Genomic DNA, 20,514 nt, shown 5'->3' with positions numbered 1-20,514 from the left:
GTTCAGATTGGTTTTCTGTATAGAGAGTTTAGATTTCGTGGTATAGTTTCGATTTTCTGGATTATTGATATTTAGAGATATTTTGTACATTTATCGTTTCAAGATTTCATGCGAGAAGATTTGAAATCGTTGTTCGGTTTCTTGTAGCTTGGTTTCTTGCCGTTCGTATTTCTTGTTTTCTAATTGAATTTTTATTATTATTTGTATTCATTTTTTAGCAAAGTTCATATCCTATGTGCATAACGATTGGTATTTAGAACTTACAATATATCGCAATATTTTATTTTTGTTATGCTACGTACGATATTTTTACACTCGTATCTAAACAAATATCGACACGATGTCGTGCAACAGTCGTCTCAAACCTTTTTTGTATCATAGTTTCCTGTTTTATTATATTTATATTTTCGTGTTTCCGCATAAAACGGACACATTGTACATCAAAGATCGTTTTCACAGCGGAAACACTCTGCGTATTCTCAGCTGATTTCAAACTTGCGTTAGAAACTCTGCAGCAACTAATCAACTTACACTTACGTTACATTTCTTCGAACCGCAGCCGATCTATTCCAACTTCTCCGTTACGCAACGAACATTTGCTTCTCTCCTTTTCGATACTTTTTGATGTACCGACAAACGTGGAAAAATCGAGGGAACAGTAACGAAGAAAGGCTCTTGGTTCATCGATGGTCTTTCCTGAACTCGATCTAACGAGAAAAAGGAAATTGAAAAAGACGATGGAAATACGCTACTCGAAACTTGCTGTTTCGGTTTGAGGAACCGAAAGTTTGGTATATTTGTTTATAAACGTGTTCACGACCGCGTCGATCGTACGTTCAGTTGAATTTCATCATCTCGTGCTTCCTCGCGCGTATTCCGCTTCGCTTGCTCGAGATTTAGCCGGCCAACTCGGTAGAAGCATTTCCTTTTTGTCGCTGTGTCGTCGCTTCGCGAAGCTTACGCGTTAGACTATCCCCTCAGTCGAGAGTGGCTCGTTTGACTCACGTGGCCAACTTCCAAGATTTTCTGCCGGTCTGTGAAATATTAAAATTACTCGCACCAATTGGATCAGAGCTATCGACGATGCATCGCGGAAACTGGTTTGGAAAAGTGGATTTGGGTGGTTGGTAACGTTTGTTGGGGAAGTTTGGGCGAAGAAACATTATGACTAGGGAGATGGTTTGGGTTTGACAGGAGGATGAGTCACGTTGTAACGAAATATTGTTGAAACTTTAAAGCAACTGTCTAGAGATTCTGTTAGATTGACTGCTATTGAAGTGAAAGAAAATGGTAATTAGGGAGGTCATTTGACAGCAGGATGAATTGCGCTGTAATAAATTTTAATAAAATTGCGAAGTAATAAATTTGCAGAAAATATTAAAAGATTGAAGAAAGAGTGATTCTTTGGGAAAAAAATTTTCCACGTTAGCAGCGATTAGAGTGGTTGATGACTGTTATCGAAATTGTTGAGCAATTAAAGCGTTAGATCGACTGTAAAATTCTTATTATCGAAAAAAAAAAAAAAAAAAAAAATAAAAGATTCAAGATGTTTTAAGATTCTATTCAAACTTTAGTCCTATATAAATGTTAATTAGGACATTGCTACGTTGCGCTTTTAAACAAAATATTTCCTTGAAAGAGTCGTTTAAAAACTGCTACCGAGTAAATAAGAACCTTCAGGAGAACTTCAAAGAGAGTTATGAAAGCAGAAATTTAGTCATAGACAGTTAGTCAAAAACATCAGTACTTCAACTCAAAGGCTCCACTGCGTTAATAAGTTATCCAACTCGAAATCACGTAGTAAAATGTAACTTTAAAATTCACTCCAAAAATCATAGAAGAAACTCTTCAACAAACAACTCTCAGTTTATACACACACCCCTATATAATAGTATTAAAGCAAAGTTAATTGAAACCAAACATTTAGGACCACAAGATTATTAAGTTGGTTTATTGCTTCTAAGGAATTTTAAAGACAAGTTTCATCATAAAACCTATCACGTATAAAATCACTTTATTATACGTATAATTTATCGTCTGTCTTTTTCTTTTCTTCTTGTAGAAAATAATTTACAATTATTTGTCATGTTTAAGGAAATTTCGTTATTCCTTCTTGAAGAACTTTGTGTTTACATCGCGATACAAATATCACGTTTAAAGAGAAAGGAGACAGTTTTTCGACATTAAACTTACATTTCCCATCTTTCAGCATCTTTCAATATCACAAAATGGAATTTATTTCCACGGCGCATCAATGAAATAAATTAAATAGATACTGGCCGAGCTTCTCGGCCATAGATCAAACCAATCCAATTCAATTGCAGAATGAATTAAGAATAGAATTCAATTAGAAAGAGAAGGGATACGAAATTCTTGCTTTAATCACGATTGCATTTCGTACCTCTCGTTTCTCCGAGAATGCCGTTCTTTTGAGATTACACTGACACTTTCTTGAAAAAATCCTTTTGCTTCGAATAATAGAATTCATTTTAGTAGCACATCAAAGAGCACCGCGTTAATCCGGCAGAAAAATTCGAGTCTGCTTTACAAACTCTAGGCGCACAGTTCTCTCTCTCTCTCTCTCTCTCTCTCCCTCGCTCTTTTCCACCCTTAACTCCCTCTTTTTCGAAAAAAAGCGGTAAAAGTTAGTGGAAACGCGCGAACCTCCTTTTAGCGCAGTTGTGATTCTTGGAGCGTTCAGCTACTCTTCGTTATTTATTTCTTTCCGTTCCCCTGCCTCGTTGCTCCCACGTTTCGCCTTTGTGGTAAATTATTGTCGTCCTCCTGCCTCTTCCTGCTTCCGTCTTCCACGCCACGACGATGCCACGTCCTCGTCGTCGGGTGCTACGTACGTGGCTGAAAGCGTGACAACCTGAAGGGTAGAGGACCCTGCAGCGTAGTAGATTCAAATTTCGCGAAGAACATCACCAAGGATTTTTATCCGCCTGTGACGATATATCGCTTGAAACGTCCACGAGGACTAAATTTTATGGCGTATTGCACGGTTAATTGGGTCTTGGGGTGGTTTGTTGGAATACTCTTCTATTAAATTGGAACTACGTTTTATCGCGTTTCGTATAAATTGTTAGGGAGAGGGATCTCTCATATTGTACGATACTTTAATATAAAATTGTATCCCTGTGACCTTTGAATTATTTCTCCACGTTAAATAAAAATTGCGAACTTTTTATTATATTTTGTAACTGTATTATTCAATATGCTCCATTTATTAAACTTTTTATATTGTTAAATTAATAGTGCCAATATTCGTGTGTCGTTGGAATCATTTTTCTATATTATTTTTTCTATATTAAAATTGTATTTTCGAACGTTTACGTTACTAAATATCCGTCATTAAATATTGAAACACCTATATTGTGCAGCTTTTATAACCGTGTTTTTATATATCTTTAAAAGTCTATGTTATTAATCATACTATTCAATTTTTTTCATTATTAAAATCCTGTCACTCTCTGGCTTTGTATAGAAATTTGTATATTTCCCTTTAATCTTTTTTCACGTTATATCAATATCGTATTTTACTGAAGTTTCAATAATTTTGTATCAAATTAAAACTCTGTTTTCCAATATTTTAGGATACCTTTTTTTACCAAAATTAATATTGTATTTTCTTGAATGTTGAATCAATACGTAGTCGTTTTATAAAACATAGATGAAAAATGATTTATTCTCATTTTTTTTCTCCGTGTGCAAAATTACAGCTGTCCATTCGAAATTGCATTGATTTAGGAAGAATCCACGCGTTTCCATTTTTAAAGGTCGTCGCTTGAATTTTTGATACTCGAGCCAGTCGCATTTTTAGCTGGAACATTTCAGCATTAGCATAAGGTACAATGACAAGTGATTTGTTACTGGCTGTCTTGCTCGCTGGGAATATTTGCTCTTTGAACATTTTTTCGCATTGTAAAAGTGAGATTTACGAGCGTAATAGAACGATATCTCGATAGTTACGCGTATCGTGTAGTCAGCTACTAAATAATACTGATTAACGCTACGTTATCGTTCTACGTTCTATTCCATGCATTATTCAAGCACAGAACTGTAGAAAAATTATTGGATAGAATATTCTATTATACGTACGTATATCGACCTACATTCGAAACCAAATTTCCCTGCATGATGCAATACTGTTGCTGTAAATCTATTGTAGTACGTTCCTTTCTGTATTACCTCGATCACCATTTTTTCGTGGAATTAAACCTTTTTGCTGCGTATTGAAATAATGGAGTATTGTAAAAACCGGTGTTATTTTGTTGTATAAATGCGAGAAAAAGATATTTTATATGTGTGGAATGAAAAATTCGAATGAAAAAAAAAAAACAAAAATAGAAACTAAAAGAAATTTGTTACATTTTTTCAAAAGTTTTTGTTCCTCTTCCATAGTAATATTTATAAAAGTATTCAGAAGGATATTCTGGATATTCTGATCGGTTTCTTAATAATTCAGAAACATTTTTATGTCTGTAGATTTTCATCTTCTTCGAGCGAAACAGTTTCAACGAAGGAGATTAAATAATTCGCAGGTCGTAAAAAACTCAGTGTTCCTTTAACAATAAATACGCAGATTTTGATAAAGAAAGACATCCGTACAAATGAATATTATATATCGAATTTATAAAATATGTGTAGCGAACAGAACCTATGCAGCAAACTGATATTTATTAATTAAAAGAAACCTTATAGATCCCTTATTCAGAAAGTTTTCGAATTATTTGTAAGACACGAATATCGCTGGAAACTATCACGCGAGATCGAACATCCCAAGATGAAACGTCGGTCGACGTTTACCGCTCTTAAGCGGCGATGTAACAATTTTTCTCGGTGAAAAGATTATCCTGGTCAAAGATCCCGTGGAAATCGTTGCTCCGCCACCGGCGCGAAGAGCTCCTCTAATCGCGTAGATGTCAATAAACGGATAAATCTCGGCGAAGATTCACGTTACCACGAGTAAGAGCGTAGGAGTGGGTAGCTTTTAATCGTTAAAACGTCGATGAGCGAGCAAACCGCTTCGGAAATGGGCAAACAAACCTGATGGCTGTGAGCTTTCGCCGATTCGCAAAGACAGGCCGACGTTCTTTTCGTGGATGAAACGAAGAAAAGTGAGCAACGTGATGGACAAATAAAAATTATACCTGAGAGGTTATTAAAGATCATCGATATTTCTTGATATTCATATTATCCACGTTCAATGATATTTATCGAAACATTAATAATATTGCTTAGAAGTCGATAATACGAGAGTTCCCAGAATGTAGCATGTAATAGCATATTTGTTAATTAAGTGGAATTTGTCGGCATGTTAACGATATCATCAATATATTGAATTACGGACAACATTTCGGTATTATGAATATTTACCGATAATTGATAGCGGCGCCATTTCTAAAACATATTTGTGGTATATAACGAGCAGATAATACTAAATTATCGGAATGGAAAATATTTGTTTCTCTTCGCGACTCGATGCATAGTTTGTCGGTGGTTATGGTTTTCGATCGAGCCTCGATATTTCCTGCGCGAAAATGCGAATTTAATGAACAGACTGGCTGAATGCAAGAAAAATGAAGCAAGAACAGAGCCAGGTTCAAAGGAAACTTGCTCGCTTCTGTTGCCGCTTTTTCGGCCTGATCGGACGAAGTGTTCGCCTTTCTCGATGCGTGCCTAAAAACAAACGTAGTTGTGAAGTTAGTTAAGAGTCCGTGGAATGTCGAATAAGTAGCTTAAGTTCGCGATTTAATTAAATAAAATAGGAAAGAATTGAAAAGGTTGCTCGATTTATAGAAATTTATAAACATTTTCAATAATTGCGTAAGTATTTTTCGAGATGTCGTACCTTTTTAATATTAGGTTGTCCGAAAAGTGTCTTTCTTTTACAGACACGTCTTTTACAACGATGCATCTTTATACAAACTTGAGACCTAATCTGTCGAACGTTATGATCTTTATTTTTATAGAGCAAAATGGATCATACGTAATTCGATAAAATAATATAAAACGGAAAATATTGTGCATTTATTATTTCCTTATAAAACGAAAGAAACTTTCCGTGCGACCTAAGAGATTACTCCGAAATACTTCTTCTGCATTGAGACAATTCGAATCTGAAAGGTTCCTACGTTAGCAACAAAATTATAATTACAATAATGACAACATCATTAGAAAAATATAATACAGACTATAGGTAGCATCGAAGACAGTCAGTTGTCAAGGTAATTTCTCAAGGAATTTAATTAATTTAATTGCTCTGTCAAGGAATATTGATCACCGATACGTAATAAAGCAAGTAATAAGAAATAGAAATGGAAACAGAAATGACATTCATATGGCTTGGTGGAAAGTTGAAATTTTACAAATTACTTCGCTCTGTCCTCCAAAGTGTTCCCAGTCAAATCCACGGGTGATCGGGCCAAGAAGAAAGTCGCAGAAAGTTACGTTTGTTCCACACTTGTTGGAAACTTTCGTCGATTTTGTCTAACACTTGCCCGTTGCTCGAGAACCTTGTTTGGCAAGTCTCCGCGCAGTCTGCTGCTTAGTAGCTGCCAGTTTGAAATGTGACACCATTTCGACGACTTATTGGGACGATCTTTTGGCGACGAGTCAGTAAAGAAATATCCAGGGGATGAAGGATAGGGCGGCAGATAGAAAGGAAATATCGGATAAAGACGTTGGGGAAATTTAATAAGACGAAGGGATCTGCAAGTAATGAATAGAATAAAAATTGAATGACGAGTCTGTTACACAGTTGATACGAAGAAACGTACTGTCACGAACACTTATGCCTCTGCTGGAAAGATTAAGAAAATAGTTGATGTTTACAGATATCCGGAATATTCGTTAAATTGAGAGAAGGATCAGTCGCTTTTGGAATTTTCCACAGATCAGACGCATCATAGATCTTTTAACTGTTGTTACCGATGAAACAAATTGTCAGTGGAAAGTTAGTTGGTTAACAACGACGAGCATTATGATTAAAATAAAAATAGTAAACTTATTGTACTGCTATTAGCAAGTGTCTGAACTAATTAGAAGTTAGCTGGGTGCTTAGTTAAGAGAGTCTAAAGGATTAGAAATTTCATGGTGCGAAGTTTGCAGAACTGGAATTCGATAACTGTATCTGTAACTGTTCCTCGATTAACAACACGTTGAAGGTATAATTAAATTTTCAGCACTTACGTTAATCGAAAAAACGAAGTACATTCTTCACTTTTTCTAATCAGTTTTCCTGAAAACGAACTTTGCGAATGAAAAATTTTCATCGACACAACACTAATGGAAAACATTAATGGAAACATTAATGGTAAACTACATTAATGGGAAATAACAGGCGGATATTGATAATTGGTCGAGGTAGATGTGACTAAAAAGATTATATAACTAGAATTATTCTCGTTAAGGGAATAATTCGTTTATCGGATGAAGGACTTATCCTTTGTAACAGATAACGAATAAACAAGAATTATATTTTTAACATTAAATTTTCGAAGCATCGATTGAAGTTTGAATAGAAAAATTGATCGAACGAATCTCATTAATTTCGAATCGGCGGATCCGGGTGCAACAGTGCAGCGGTTTCCTCGGCTACACTTCAACCCAATAAACCGGCTGATCCAAGCAGAGATCTCAATGATCCGATGACTCATCTCATGCGGAGGACATTGCCATGCTCGATGGACATTCCTCTTGACTGGCGTAACACGTGTCGTGTTAAACGAGACTCGGTCCCCTTTTAATTGCTCGTGGCATTGTGGGTGTGAATTCATGATGTCATTGGACGTGGATGATTGCGGTTTAGAAAGTGAAATTTTTGGGGTATGATTATGTGACAGAGGTTGTACGTTGAGGCTTTTGGCTACCGATGTATTATATAGTATTAACTTTATATTAAAATTAATCAATTAAAAATTAGTTTGAAGTTATGCGAAAAAATTGACAGTAGATTCAGTATCCGTGTAACTAGGACGTGGAAATATATGCTTTTTTATGGAATATATGCTTTTATCGATATACTTCATTTTTATGGTAATCGCATTTCAGAGATTGCTTTTTTTATTATTTTAAAGTGTATATCACTGAGATATGCTTTTTTTTTAAATGTAGTTGTATTTTAAAAATCAAAATTCTTTGTTCGTAACGAGGTGCTACCTTTCTTTTTTAATTATGACATTAACGTCACGTGTACTTTTCGTTATTATTATCACGACGAGAATAATCAGCGAGACCAAACGCTATTTTAGTTTTCGTTTGGAAAATTATTAAAAAAGTGAATTTGACGAGAAAATGTCATAGTCAGTATTTGAAAAGTTATCTAAATTTCTATAAGAAGCCAATTATAACATCTTCCAAAACTGAAGCTAGAGAAATCGTTTCAACAAAAAAAAAAAAGAGGATGGTTTTAGCTCTTTAAAAAAAGGAATAATATAAAAATATCTCGACTGAAACAAAGACCATCTTGGTTGATAAAATTGTTTGTTTGGTTCTCAATAGCAAACCTTCAGCATGTTTACCTCGATTCAAGAAAATGCATTTTTATAACATTTCATTTTTAGTGGTTTCTCTATTCAGCCTACTTTCCTCTTTGTCTGTTTGTTTGAGTGGAGTTAAGCGAAATTTCATTAAGTGGAATTCTCTTAAAATATTCGCTTATCAAATCTGGACGCTTCCTTTTTCAGAAATATTTCAGTCTTGGAAATACTTGACCGCTCAGGTTTATAGATCTCTCGCGGCTGTTTTACAAATGTATCGAACAATCTATATTTAAATAGCTATCTACTAGAAAAACATAGCTAAAAGTACACATATATTTCCTCCTATTTTAGTTTCCAACCACTTCTATCGATTAATGTCAAATTTAGCTTAGGTTATTATATCTCGTGAATTAATACCCGAACAAATAGTAGCATTATGTGTAATGAAACTTTTTCATTTACCAATTATCAACTACTATGAAATGCAACAGGTAGTTTTTATCAATGAGTTATAAAGCTTCGTTTAAGTGTCTTTACGAAGCAACTTCGCGTAAGTGTCTCTTCGCTTAAATTAAATTACCTGCGAGCATGATCATACTTCATTGCACGTATAAGGTGACATGCAACAGGAGGTGAAACTTGAAAAGGGTCTTACACGCAGGAGGAAATCGGAAACGTGAAATAACATACACGGCGAAGACTAAACTCGAAGAGAATATTTGGTAGTTAGTAGGATCAAATACCTTACTGTTATATTTATTCTGATTAGGATGGAATATTTTTGTCGACTGAAGATAGAAAATGAACGATTGACAGAAAATATAAAATGAACGATCGACAGAAAATATAAAATAAACGATTGACAGAAAATATATTAGGTTGTCCGAAAAGTTTCTTTCGTTTTATGAGGAAGTAATTGACGCACAACGTTTGCTGGTTTATATTATTTTGTCGAATTACGTGCATTTTGTTCGGTTGAGATAAACACCGAGGCATTTCACAGACTTGGTTTCACTTCTGTACGAAGCTACGTTGTTGTAAAAAACACGTTTGCGAAAGAAAGACACTATCCGGACGACCTAATATTATAATTTATGGAACTCCAGAAGGGATGGTGTTTAAAAATAGAAACTAAACTAAGAAGAAATACTCTATTTATTTTAGCAGTTAATGGAATTGAATAATTTGTCTATCGATACTTTCTAGTTTCCCTTCTTCTTTCGTTAACAAAATTATATGCAAGTTTATCGTTATTTAAACATATCTCGGCATACGTACAGGTATCCTTTTATTAAACGCGAAACTTATGAACCTTCGAATATATTTCTCTCGATAAATGAATCTTCCTATGCGAAAACTTTATTCTAAAATATAAATTTACTTCTTAGCAAAATTGCCAGGTCACCCAGTGTATTTCTCTCGATAAATGAATCTTCCTATGCGAAAACTTTATTCTAAAATATAAATTTACTTCTTAGCAAAATTGCTAGGTCACCCAGTGTATTTTGAAATTCGACACACACTAGTAAAGAGAAAGCATTAAAAAAATCATAGATCCATGTAGGTCAATGCTTAGCCTCGTAGTGACGTTTTACACGATCATGTAACCTGCATGTAATGCGAGCCATTAGAGCCATTTCGAGGGACGCTCGACCTTAATTGCGGTTGTTTCGACGAGATATAGTTTAACATCGCGCCCCTTTTACTTGACAGCAATTATCCTCGAGGTTGACGAACGTCCACGGGAAACTGCCGGTCGACAAATCGACCAGAATCCATTGCTCGCTTGTCTTTTTCTCTCTGCATTTAGTCACGTCTATTTTCAAACGCAACTGCCGACGGTTTGTCACCTCTTGAATTATTTCTATGCATCCCCGAAAAAGTAACATCGATGCAATAATAGTCGAATAATATCTATCAATTTTCGTGAACGCGAGTCCATTTACTCAGAATAGAATACTTTCGTCTGTGAAAGAAACGATCTTCTTTATTAATTATTAATAGCAGTATTCTCGGTTGGTTGTTAAAGATGCGATGTACATGCTAAAATTTGAGAGCAGCTTTATCAAAAGCAAATATATTTATTGTTTAGTCAATTAATAATTTATAAAAGTACAAAGTGACTAGAGAAATTTAATTTAATTTAATTTAATTTAATTTAATTTAATTTAATTTAATTTAATTTAGGTTGACAATTTATGGGCATACAGTACTACACGTTATATAGTACTATATATGAAAAATGCAAATTATCCACCGAAATGTTTGTCAATCAGTTCACGAAGGATATTAAAAGAATTTTTAATCCACAGGTTTCACGATATTCGGGAATGTGATTGAAAGTTTAAACCAGTTCGAAAATCATCGAATGCGCGTAATAAAATAATAAATTACGTAAATAAAAGATCAAAATTATCCATCGAAATGTTGTTTCAATTAGATCGCAAATAATTAATGCGGAGAAAATGTTGGATATATAGATGTGGAAATGTGCGGAAGTGTTATTGAAAGTTGAAAAACCGTTTAGAGAGATTTCGAACTGAGCCCCAGTTATTAAACTTTCCTTCGGGTAACAGTTAGTGAAATATCGTCCTGGCTAATTACCAAAATCCCCAAGTAACTGCGCCACCGACCGCGGAAAAACTACGACGTGTGAGCCGCAAGCTGCACGAGGAAAGCTTCTTATTACGTGTTCCGTTTATTTCCGGTAAAGGAACGGGAGGAAAAAGGAGGAAAAAGCATTAAACGGCGCATTGGCAGCGGTTACGAAGCCGACTCGTGGCTTTTAAAGAAGAAAAATCACGAGCGTGCTCGAAGTTACCGTAAAGAAGCCAAATAGTTGGCGAAAGTTTTCGATCGAGTTGCCGGTTGTTTATTAGCCGAACCAATCGAACAAATTGATTTTTCAAATTACTTGAAAATTTCCAAGTGTATTTTGTACCATGACAATTTAATTTTAACATTGAAGTCGTGCTAACATTTCATTTAAACATAACCTTCTCACTTCTGAAATATTCCGACATATCCGTCCAATGTTTTATAACGTTGATAATTTACTAATTCCTATTCCATAAAAATGAATATTTTTTTCATATTTTCTGCGTCTTTGTAAAATTCCTACCGTTAAAAAAAGATATAATGGATGCACTTGTACCGAATATTCATAGGTATATGAAAAGAAAACTTAAATATACTATTTCAGCGAGCACGCTATATATATGTATACATTCTAAACATAGATAATCGATCGTTATTACCTGATCAATTTTACAACTTCAGTGCTGACAATAACTTATTACACGTATCGTTCTATAACGATCGAAATAAATGAAAGTTTGCCGATACTATCAACAAATACAGAGAATAGAATGGATGATGTAATAATATCCATAATAATTTCCAATTACACTTTTTTATTCTATCTAATATTTCTTCATTGTTTGCGATCGAATATTGTCACGGTGAAACAGAATTTGAGATTCATTAATATTGATTATTCCTCCATCAATTCTCTTCGTAACCTTCGTAATTTTCGTCCATACATTTCTCCAGTTACCTCTGATTTCTGCTTAAATGGAAATATTGTAAATTAACTATTTAATCGCTAAATCTCTTTCATTCGCTCATTATACATTCGCTCGTTGATTTTCGATCACGAAATCGGTCAGTTTTTACAAACAGTTTAATTTGAAAAGAATGAAAATGTTGTACAACCCTCGTAAAGTAACTTTCTCGTCATCGGTAATCGGTTTATGTTCCATCGAATAATTAATTCCTGTTAATGAGCAGCAAGCCAAGCTTTTTCGACTCGTGTCGCCAGGATAATTGAAGCGGCTGATCCCATTTGCTAGCATTAAACGCACAACGAGTCCTCTCGAATTATCTTGACAAGTGTGTTGCTGACTGGTAATTACTTGTTCGCAATTAACGAAACAAATAGTCGTGTCGCAGGTCTACGAACATATTTTTCCGATTTAAATATCCCGATTTAATATGAATACCGTGGTCGAAATTTTAAATATCCCAATTTTTCGATAAATTAATTCCACGATTTTAACAAACATATAATAGAATATCTAGAGATTTGAATTTTTCGACCATTTCAATTTCATTGTTCGAAATACTAAAGATTTAATATCCTTGATGCGTTAACTGTATTGTTCTACGATTATGAATACTTAATTGTTTTATAATATACAATGGGCTATAATATACAATTTTAGTAGCGATTTTTCACGTCCATAAAAACAAATTTGCCCGAAAACAATTTCCACGTCGGCCGGTTTTATCGTTAAAGACCTGGGACACTTTCACGTTAAACAAACTTTCTCGGTGTACTTAGTTGCGTGCCCTCGGTTTAATCGAACGTTAAGATCTGCAAGTACGTTGGGCTGTGATTTATGCGTCAGATAGCACTGAGAAAATAGCCTCGTATTAATTGTCCAGCGAGACATCGATCTTAATAGAAATTATATTGCCAGCGATTAGATTGACCTTCTTTTCTCTTCACAAGCTTTTCTTTATCGCTTCACGGATAAAAATCCATCCTTCAACTTTCCTTTCTTCATCAAAATATTTCAACATTTTCTTCAACTCTCTATCTCGAGCTAAAATTTGAAGAAACGTAATCATAATTTCTGTTTTATAATATGTAGGATATTATCTACGTTCAACCTTGCTGTATTTCTTTTATTTTTCACCTTGCAATATCAATGATTATTAATATAAGTCGAGATTGCAGAAAATTACTGAAAGTTGGTGTACGTAAGTGGTGAAAAAAAATTGGATTTCTTTTACTTAAAGCAGGAATGTGTAATTATTATATTTCACGAATGCATTGCTGCGACTTGAAGCCATAAGTCAGACTCGTAAGATATATTCTCGTGGTTTATATTATATTTGTTATGAAAAATTGCACTTCGTTGTGTATATAGCCGCAGTCACGCAGCGACTAGACGAGTCGTACGTCATTTTTGGTAGCGTATTAAACAACCGAATAGTTTAAGGAAATTCCACTTCCTTTAACCCCATTTTCTTCGTAACACCGCGAGGAAAAATCTCGAAAAATTACTCCTTTAGTTTGATTGATGTATCCCTTTTTTCCATATATCGATTCCTTTTACCCTTCTGCGTGTAAAGATATTAGGGTAGAATAGTGAGGTAATGAGTACCTTTCAAAGTGGTAACACCTCATCTTTTATTCAAGATACGACAATGTTATTGCGATGGATACTTAAACGAACGCGTAAATGCAATAACTAAAAAACTATAATAAATTACAAATCTACTTTGCCGATGTAAATGAGAAAAAAAGAAAGTGTAAATCACGAAACGTTCGAATGTTTCATTTCTCGACGTTATACATACGCATTTCCATCCATTCTTAAAATCTCCGGAAAAATACAGGGTGCGCCGTTAGAATTCGGACAGAATTCAATTTGTAGTTCCCACCATATTAGAATTCAGATGTTTGTGCTGATTGACTCTGAAGTTAGTTAAATATGTCAATAAGTCTTCTATAACCTCAAAGTGACAGAACTCGTTAAGCAAAACCCGGAATACGATAGAAGAGCGGCGATTATAGAAAGTCTTCGCGCCGGGAGAACGCCGGTCGAAATTATAAAATTCTTTAGCTACCCAAGATCAACGGTATACGACATTGCTAAGAGATACGCAGCCTCAGAGTGGTTCGAGAAGGGTTCTCCTTCTCCGGCGAGAAAAGTTCAGCGTTGTCTCAAGTGAGGGCGACGTCATGCCTCCGCACTTCTTCCAAAAAGGCGAAAGAATCACAAAGGAGGTTTATTTGGAGGTCCTGAAGACAGTAATAAAGCCGTGGATGGAAATTACGGCTTCTGGAAGGCCGTATTTATTTCAACAAGATGGCGCACCTGCTCACACAAGTCATCTTGTTCAAAATTGGCTCTCTGACAATGTGGACATGTTTTGGTCGAAAGATTTCTGGCCTCCTAACAGTCCCGACCTAAACCCATTGGACTATTACGTGTGGGGCGTTATCGAGAGACAAACTAATAAATGCAGGCACCCCAACGTCAACTCCCTACGAGCTGCTATCGAGTCAGAATTCGCGACAATTAAACGCGACCAGTTGAAGTCAGCGTGCTCGCGCTTTAGAGCAAGAATAGAGCAGGTCATAGAGGCAGAGGGTGGTTACATAGAATAAAAGTTCTCAGCAAGGACCCTTTAAATGAGATATAACAACATTTTCATGTGTTTTTGTGTATTGACTTAAATAAACAACTTTCTGCACAAAACTTCTTTTGTCCGGATTCTAACGGCGCACCCTGTAGTATTTGTCGAGTTTAGCATAGAAATTATAATGCCATTTAGGACACGTAATAAAAGAAAGAAATTTTTGAATGAAAAGATTCGATCTGTAAGGAACTACAAGCACGTAAATAAAGATTAGCGAAGGAGATATTTTTCGTGTACGTAGAATTGGAAAAAGGAAAGGACACAAAAGGGCAAACAGAAATTTTTACGAAAAATTTACGCTATTAAAACATTGTCGAGTCACTGCTTCTATCTAATATTTTCTTCTACGATCTTCATCTATTTACGCAAAAATAAACCCAAAATACGTATAAAGCACGGGGAAGACATTTTTGTGAAAAGTTTAACCTGTAAAAAGATTTTTGACTCGCTCTTTCCCCTCTCGCCATTTTTTTACCATTTCTTCTCCATTTATGCACGCGCGAGAGCAAAGAACGCGCAACACAAAAATGAAGTTTTTGCGAGAAATGTAATTTAACTCAGACTACCAGGAAGCATCAGAAAAGGAATATTTCAAATCATCTTAACGTTTTCTTCCACAAAAATTTTTTTTCCACTTACGTAAAACTAAAAACGGAATATATACAAAGTACCAAAAGAGAAATTTTTATGAAAAGTGTAACCTACAAAAATATACGAACAGACATTGCAAAAGAGAGAAACAGAGATCATCCCTTCCTTCCAAACATATTCTTCTAAACTTTCTTCTCCGCTGACAACATAAAGGGAATAAAAGATAGAAAGGGGAAAAAAAGGAAGCGAAAAACGCTTGTTCCAACCACGTGAATCGCTCTGTAGAATCATCTTCTCGCCCGAAGCGACACCCGCTTCCGCCCAGCCGCGTTTCCTTCTTTTCCTCGTCGTTTTCCTCTGCTCTCATACGCGCCGGCTGTACCTGGTACTACTCCGTAGCCAAACGACGGGGCAGGCTCGTTAACAACTCGTCCTTACTAATTAGTACGAGGGTCGGATCGATCAGAACCAATTAGGTACGGCAGGGTATCGGTACCTTCTCTGTCGATTGAAATCCGCACTTTGTAGCAGCGATTAAGATACAAGCGCTTTCGCGTACACGTTCCATCTATGACATTTTGGTTTTCCGTGGATTTTCGTCACAAGAACAGCGATTGATGGAACATAGCGTTTGTAAATGTTCTGTGATTTCTTGTACATTTTTTCTAATATTTTGTTGATTAGGAAGATCGAGATGTGGGAATTACAGTGGCTGTAAAAATGTATCGACACTTCATTCTGATCTTTTCTATATAACTGTTTCTTGTCGTTAATTATGGATTAATTTTTGTTACAGATTGAAATACCATTGGTACCGTGATCCTACTGTCTTCTCCGGAAGTTCCTCGAGCGAACGTTCCATCTTCAAACTAGGTAAATAGTATAAAGATTTGTTAATTAAAGTTTCTTAACTATAGACTCATTACAGAATATTACTAATTCGATGAAATAGATAATCAGTGATTGGACGTCGTATTGTACAGCAGCGAATATAAATAATACATTTTAATTTGCAATATTTCCGAACGACCTCAAAAGGCGCGGAATAAAATATTAAGAAAGAGCGGAATATTGCTAGATCCGAACATAATCGTACAAGGTTTAATAAAATTTTCCAAAGTAAGGGATGCTCGTTCGCAGTTGATTTTCGCGGCCTGAGCGTAGCAGTGATCAATTTTATAACGCGATTAATACCTGGAAACCGCGGTGCTACAAGTACGTAGGAGAAGTTGAAATGGCCGATATTTTATAAAGTTGCCAGGGATAGCGTGGTTTACAGACACTCGGCGCGAAAATGCTGGATCACCGGCCGATATGTGTTCGCATAAGTCACGGAAAAATACTATAAGAAGGGAACCGCGGCGCGATAAGCTCGCCACGTTTAAACTTCTTGCACTCGGTTCCGTATCGAACTTCTCCGATGAATAACCCAAGACGTAGCCGTACGTCTCGCAAAAATGTACATTGATTCCGTTTTTCATCGAAAAATTGTACTTTTGCGTGAATCCGAAAAATGCTCAAGTGGAGAATTATTTATATTATTTTTATTACGAAATATTTTATTACGTTTGTTATTTTTAACACGAAACGGTAATTACAAGGAATATTTGTTATCTTCCTTTGGGATGTGAGGAAGGAATTTTTTAATCGCTTAGCATTTGGTAACTGAAAAATTTATGTTAATAAATCGTGTCATGTTTTTATTTTATTCGATTTTGCATTTAATATTCTAACTACCAAAGTGATTGAAACGATCGATTTATATTTGTTAATAGAAGAAGAATAAATTAAAAAAAAAGACATTATGATTATCACTTCAAAAGTAGTTGATACTAGAATAGTAAAACTGTAGTAGAAGTTGCAACGTAATTTATTCAATCCACTTTGTTTTGTGACGCCAGAAAGCTCTTCAATTCGAAATGACTCTATAAAACAATACAAATATAATTTCGCTATTTTACATTCGAGCTAGTTTATTTCGAAATGAATATTCAAATACACTTTGTTTTTCATTTCCACGATCATTAAATCCTCTTATTGTTAGTGCGCTAACTAAATAAGAATCTTGGTACATTAAAGAATATATGGAAAATTAGACGATAATTATGTCAATTAATAGAAGCTCAAATTTAACAATGTGCGTCGTAAGTTACGAATTGCTGTTGAGCTGAATAGACAGGTGTTGAGATATATTTGTACTTGATGAAGCTAATGCCAGTGTTGACAATATAATGGAGCCACATTGTTGTGCGCCACAATGATGCTGTCTGTGCCGTAGATTTGTGGCTGTTTGATAAAATCACGTCGTGGCTGCGTATTATATAGCTGTGGATATGAATTGAAAATGATTTCTGGTACTTTTATCGTCGAATATTTCAATGAAAAATAATTTTCGCTAGTTTTGTTGTGCTATATTTGAATGCAATGTTATTCCATATAAATTTCGTGAAATATATGGAGGATAAAAGTGAAACGCCTCTCATTAGTATAATACATAAAGTAACGAGCGTATAACCAGGGAAATGCTTGCTCGCAAATATATCTAATTGTGTTGCGTGGACTAATTATAAACGATTTTTAAATTTTATCTTGCTATAGTAATTACAAATCAAATTACGCTATATCTCTATAGAATATACAAGGAGTTTCTCTATAAATATCTCTCGTTCGATCAAAGCAACGATCGTAGATACACGCATAATTAATTGTTTTTATAATAGCTAACAATAATTATCATATTCTCTCGTAATTAGTATTAGATTCATCGTTGTATAATTGTATCCAGTGATCAGTGTGAAATAACCAATCAGACGTGCATTACTTTGCCTAGTCATCTTCTCGTAAATGTACTTGCCTTAACCTACCTGCTTCTGAGGGATGCAAATTCACACGGCGCAAGAGCGCGAGTCTCGTGGAATATAGAAGGCGGGGAGAGAAACGCGTAATCCGCACACACTTGGTCGATATGCAAATCTTGGAAGGCACTTCATAAACAGCTACATCACTTAAGCATTGTACGCCGGGCTGCTATTGAGGATAATCTTGGCGTGCCATTTCGCGAAACAATATGATTACATTTGCATAGCGACCTCGCGCTGGGTTAAAGGGAGGAATGGAAGGGACTGGTTAAGGATGATCTTCCGTATCTGTTCTCTTACGACCTGGATTATCGATTTCGTCGTGTTGCGCGCGATTCGAGGCGTAAACATCTACCGATCGTTTTCGACAATACAGTCGATTACTTGGCGCGTATGGCGCTTCTAATGGAATTGAATTTAATGAAACTTGGCTAGTAGATGTCGTTGATTATCGAGTTCACGGCAGTTCGCTGGTTTGTTGGAGCGGTTGCTTGTTTTTCACAAAAGAGAACCGAATTCGCGCGATAATGGAAACGATGACAGTGGAACGTGGAATGAGATGGCGCGTTTACAGTGCGTTCTTCGGTTTTATTATCGTGAAAGTCTTCTATGAGCTTTCGCTAATGACTTACGTTTTTCTTGCTAACAAAATAGCGGACAAAAATATCAAATACGACAGAACAAAGCTACCCAAGAGGATGTTGGGAAAAACTGCTACTATTAAACGGAAAGTCACCAGACGAAAGGAGAAATTAGGCCAGCCAGCTGAAAGCTAAGTTACAGCGGTAGAGAAAATGTAAACTTATTAAATATAAAGGTGCAAGTAGAAACACAAAAAGGACTATCGGAACAAATCTCCAAAAAGTTCCCCGATAAGAATGGAAAGAGAGTGCTAAACTCGTTCTATAGCAAAATGTATAAAGACATTAGTAAAAATGAACCGGAGAAATTTAATTAGCCGAATATGAACATCCTACTTGCAGTGAAACAAATTATCGAACGAGCAAGATTACTCGAAAAGTTAGACTGGGTTACAAGAACCGAAAAAGAGTGCAAACACGAAATAGAAGAAATCTACGAATGCAGACTGTAGAAAGAGGTAGAGTAGGAGTCACGTTCTAACTAAATGCCCAAATCTACAAAAGAAATTAGACCGAGGTGGTTGGAGAACAGAGAGCTGACGCAAATCCTAACAGCGGATACAGAGAAACCAGTATGGGAATTGGCAAACTTCATCAAAGCAACCCTAAAGAGCCTTCTGCATGAAAGAGTAGAACTAAACAGACACAGACTCCATAGTCAAGCAAGTCTAACAAATACGTCCTTCTAAATACACAAAATGGATATATACATATACTACATAATGTACAACATAAATTATATATATATATAAGTTGATGTATTATAATAACAAATACAGGTTAAAGACAAGAAGACATATATAGGTCATAAGACAGTAGTTTACATATAACAAACATTAGACATATAAGAAAAATAAATAAAATATGTGTTCAATACTAAACCAAAGATTCTAGCAGGCAACTGAGTCCATTACAATATATAAATGACTGAAAAAAATAAAAAAATAATACTTTTTTGTTATTAAGTATTTGAAAGGGACAGCTCAATGGAGGTTTATAGAGGATGCTTCGTGACAATGTTTTGAAAAAGTCTATCTAAAACAATTGTACATTTCCATTAAAAATAGTAACGCAATTGTTAAATATACATGACCGTAGTATTGTTTGAAAATAAATGGTACAAATGTAGTACTCGTCGTATCATTCATCTTTTTCTTCCAACTAATAAATCAATGTCATTTACACACCTAACAAATACACTTAAAAATATATTTAAAATGTAAAATTTATTTACGAAAGAAAAAATACAAAAGTACGCCACCCGCTTTTGGATTTATCAATTTCGTATTAATTTTTGATATATTTAAACTTGCGAAAAGTATAAATTTAGAAATCGTAATACGAAGAAGTAAATTTATACGTGATTTTTATCAATTTGTTTAGAATATTCAAAATAAAGAACGAAAGATAGTTTGATATATATATAAGTGATTAGTTGTTTATTCCCATTTTTCATCACGGAGCACGTAACATTTATCATCTGCTATAAAGCGAGAACACGATTTCCAACTTCGTTAAAATTCAGCTTTTACGTAAACATCGTTACAATTCTTCATAATTTTTACTCCATTTGCGAAGATTATGTTTCATATAGACTGACTAACGAACCTTCTAAACTCCATACTTATCTGACTACGAACTTGTATTATATTTTCCTTTCAGCAACTTCTATCCATCCTTGTTGTATCTTTCGAAACCGGAAGTATCCGAAACCAAGCACTACCA

At 35.1% G+C, this 20,514-nt stretch overlaps 1 protein-coding gene across 1 annotated transcript in view; it reads left to right on the top strand.

Annotated features, from left to right (window-relative positions):
- Positions 1-20,514, top strand: part of LOC132906533 (connectin) — a 184,592-nt gene that overhangs the window by 10,149 nt on the left and 153,929 nt on the right. The window contains exon 2 of the mRNA XM_060958810.1: positions 16,087-16,163. The gene's annotated coding sequence lies outside the window, so the exon portion shown is untranslated. The remainder of the gene's footprint in view (positions 1-16,086; positions 16,164-20,514) is intronic.

Source organism: Bombus pascuorum, chromosome 4, assembly GCF_905332965.1.
Source record: "Bombus pascuorum chromosome 4, iyBomPasc1.1, whole genome shotgun sequence".
Lineage (NCBI taxonomy): Eukaryota > Metazoa > Arthropoda > Insecta > Hymenoptera > Apidae > Bombus > Bombus pascuorum.
The sequence above is the reverse complement of the archived record's forward strand: the minus strand, read 5'-3'. Positions and strand labels throughout refer to the sequence as shown.